The following is a 4,161-nucleotide window of genomic DNA, read 5'->3' on the forward strand; positions in this document are numbered from 1 at the left end:
GGATTTCCTTGCGAAAACAACTTCTGGGGCTAGCTAATTTCTCTAGGTCAGATGGCAATCATTCTCAGGCTTTTGCTATAGAAAACTAACCTTTTTTGGTTTTTTGTTTTTTTGTTTTTTGTTTGTTTGTTTTTGAGACAGGATTTCTCTGTGTAACAGCTTTGGCTGTCCTAGAACTCATTCTGTAGACCAGCCTGGCCTTGAACTCACAGAGATCCACCTGCCTCTACTTCCCGAGTGCTGGGATTAAAGGCACATGCCACTATGCCTGGCCTGTACTAACATTTTGGCAATACTTTATAATTGCCATTTTTGTTTCTCCTTGTCCAAAAACATGAATGAATATTTTTGTTTTCCTCTTATTTTCAATGAGAAAACACATTGGGTTTTTGAGGTAAAATCAATTAAAGTGTACCTTCAATACTTTCCTTTAAAGGGAAGGAGGGAGGGAGGGAGGGAAAAGTTGAGATTCTGTGTTATCATGCCCTCTTCCATTCTTCTCTAAGAATGGTTGTTGTCTAGGAGGGTTTTTTTTTGAGACAGGGTTTCTCTGTGTAGCTCTAGCTGTCCTGGAACTCACTTTGTAGACCAGGCTGTCCTCGAACTCAGAAATCCACCTGCCTCTGCCTCCCAAGTGTTGGGATTAAAGGCATGCACCACCACTGCTATGCTTGTCTAGAAGTTTGTATTCTCCATCTAGTTCATGCCCAGGATCTATCATTTTGCCAAAATTATTGTTGAAGTACTCCTACAGTTATTGGCTCCAGACATTTCTGTTTTAGGCAAGCTGCTTGTGACTGATTTTGTCTGTACCATCAAACCATCAAAGTGTCTCCCAGGACTGGAGAGACAGAGGCTGCTGGGGGTGGAAACTGGGGATCAAGAACTGTAGAGAAACAAAGTTCTTTGATCCAGCTATCGGCTCTTATTGACCTCAGTGACATGATTTTTTTATAGTCACATAAAGAAGAAAGGAACCATTCTCGTTCTCAACAGTTTGTTATGAAAACAAAGATTGCCTGGGAACTGAAGGTCAAAGCTGGGCCACAGACGCCTACACCTGGATCAAGCTCATTTTAGTCCTGTAAATGATGCACAAGGTTGAGGGGGCAGAGCTGGTTTGGAGAACCTGGGGTTGATATGTGGGAAATGTTCTACAAAGTCCTAAACTAGTGAAAGGTACGATCTGTAGCTTTCTAAATTCAAAGCATGGATGCTTTTCACACGGAGTCGGCTTTGTGTGTGTCTGTCTATAGAGGGCAGCACAAACCAAGAGAAGGGAAGAGGAAGTCCGCTTCAGGATGTTTGATTCTAGCTAATGAAGTTTGGATTCTTTTAAGGCAGCATCAGGTTGGAATCAGTCAGAAGACCCAGGGCAAAGTTAAGCAGTATATCAGAACCTATTATTCCTCTCTCGCTCCCAGACAATCCTTAATCCTAGTTCTCTTTGGTTCAGTGAGCACAGGGCCAGCATCTGCAGTATAGAAAGATTGGGAAAGAACTGAGCAAAACAGTCCAGCAGTTGTGGAAGAGTATCCGGGTCATAAACTGACGATAACGAAGTGCATATCGTGCTGAAAAGCTAAACAGCAGACGATATTTCCATTTTATTTAGTTTACGTAGAAAGTCATGGGTTCCCTTATGATATCTTGGCGTACATCGCTGTACCTTGTTTATATGTGCCTCCCATTCAGTTGTATGAGTGCACTTTGGTTAGACAAAATAATGGGTTTTTAAATTAACCATATCTTCACGCAGGTATCTAACATACTGGACTTAGCTGGAATCTAGACGGAGCATTCTTGAGACTTCTATGTCAGTGCATGCACCCAAATTGACTCTTTCTTGTCTGTTTTCCTGTAGATAATCTAGGAAAGGAAGGAAATCCCTCAATACAATGTGGTATCCCAGCAAAAGCGTGGGAATTGGGTGGGACAAGTCAGAATATAGGATCCAGAAGCAGCACTGTTTCTGCCTCTTGCAGCCTTTGCTTTCCGTTCCCAGCACTCTGTTATATTTAACCAGGAAGAGCAAATGTTATACTTTCAGGGAAATTTCAGAGAGAATCATTTGAAAAATCTAATTGTGAAACAAAGGAAGAAAGGGAGAAAGGGAGGAAGGCAGCGAGGAAGGGAGAGAAAAAGGGAGGGAGGGAGAGAGGGTTAGAGCTAGATAGATATTTGGTATTATAGCAAGTGCTTCTTGAAAGACACACAGTATCATGGCGAAGCTGTGTTGCTCTTAGGGCAGAAATTAAGAGACTCTGTTCAGGGGCTGGAGAGATGGCTCAGCTGTTAAGAGCACTGACTGCTCTTCTGAAGGTCTTGAGTTCAAATCCCAGTAAACACTTGGTGGCTCACAACCATCTTACATATAATAAATAAATCTTAGGAAAAAAAAAGTGACTCTCTTCAGAGGACTCTCATGATAATATGGGACATACAATACAATAGAGAACTTTGTCAAGACTGAGGTCCATTGTGAGTTTTGATGGAAATGGGATGCACTTGGTTGATGAACTACGGAAAAGGGGTGTGCAAGCCAGGTCCTGAAGTGGTAAGGGTATTCATTCACAACTGCAATAAAGGAGAAACCACTTAAGAAAGGACCAGAAGAGTGGGGCCCTTCAGACAGGGCCGAGGAAAAGCAGTAGTCTCAACTCAAGATTCAAAGAAAGCCGAAGTCCTGAGGATGAGGAAGAATTCAAAGATTTGTGAAAAGGTATTAGAAAGTCACAAAGAGACTATCATTATCAATAAACAGGAATCACACTTGATCCACTGAAAAGTTGATATTTGGATTTTTTTTTTTTGCAACTCACTCTGTAGACCCACCTGGCCTTGAAATCACAGATATCCACCTGCCTTTAAATTCTAAGGGTTAGGATGAAAGATGTGTGCCACCACTATCAGGTTGACAAAACAAAAATGTTACTTAAATTCTTGACCTGATCAAGTGTGCTTCCCTTCAAGGAGAACAAGAACAAGAACAAGAAAAACAACAACAATAAAAGGAGGGGGGAACAGTGTTCACAGAACCCACAAATGCTGGCTTTTCCCTTAGCCACAATGTCAGTAAGCACTTGGCCAGCCTCTCAGGGGTTGGAAACACGAGTCCCACCCCCCAGCCCACTGTGAGGGAGAAGGCTCTGTTTGTCCCTGAAAACCCAGACAGCAGCCTTGAAAATCAGGGCCAGATTAAGATGTCCATCGATGGAGTGTGTCGAGAGACAGCCTTGTGTTGCTGCAAGTCTTTTCTGCAGCAGGCAGGATTAAGTCTGCTAATAAGCATGACAGTCATTAATAACATGCTCGCCAAGTGTGTTTCAGACCTGAAGTTTCCTCTGCTATCCGAGGGGAGTGGATGTGCAGAGGTGCGGGGCTTGGAAGAGCTGATGAGTCTGTCTGAAAAGCCAGTGCTGGCAGAGGAAGCGCTGGCTGCCCAAATGCTNTNCTCTTTCATGTGCCTCTTTACCAGAAGTGGGAGCAGAGAGATGCTTGTGGAAGGCATCTCCCCTTAAGTGGCTGTCTCAGAAAGAGTGAGACTGAAGCCACCCAGAGCCTGAGCACTTTCCTGGGGGCAAAGAGGCTGCAGTGGGTACCACCAAGGATGCAGTCTTAGCCAGTCAGGTCCTCCCTGGGTGAGAGTTCCTTCCAATGTCTAAATGGAGGGCTACACTCTGACTGGCCAGGCAGGGCTCCACCAGAGCTGTGGGCAACTTCTGGGTTTTGTAGTGTGCAGGTAAAGTGCATTGTAAATTGCTGTCTTGCAGCCTTCTTCATGTGGTAAAGGGTAAGGGGATGCCNGTGGCCACTAGCTGGGGATAACTAAGAGCAAATCACAGAATAGAGGTAAAGGGTAAGGGGATCCCCCTGGCCACTAGCTGGGGATAAAACTAGCAGCAGATCACAGCATCAGAGTGAATGTTGTTGTTGCCTGTNGTGATCTCCCTGTCTAAGCGGAACCACTTAGCAGAAATGACACCCATATGAGAGCTTGAGCCAAACACCCTTCTGCTGCTGCTGCTGCTGCTGCTGCTGCTGCTGCTGCTGCTGCTGCTGCTGCTGCTGCTTAGGTAGAAGTAGGTGCCCTCTCCTCTGTCCTACACTAGCTGATGGATGGCTAGCATGTTCATCAAGAGAGGCACTCCCTTCCTGTCC

General features: G+C 44.7%; 1 pseudogene; it reads left to right on the top strand.

Moving 5' to 3' along the window:
- Window positions 1-2,924: 2,924 nt before the first annotated feature.
- On the top strand, window positions 2,925-3,571 carry LOC110314489 (annotated as a pseudogene).
- The last annotated feature ends 590 nt before the right edge of the window (window positions 3,572-4,161 follow it).

Source organism: Mus pahari, chromosome X (assembly GCF_900095145.1).
Source record: "Mus pahari chromosome X, PAHARI_EIJ_v1.1, whole genome shotgun sequence".
Taxonomy (NCBI): domain Eukaryota; kingdom Metazoa; phylum Chordata; class Mammalia; order Rodentia; family Muridae; genus Mus; species Mus pahari.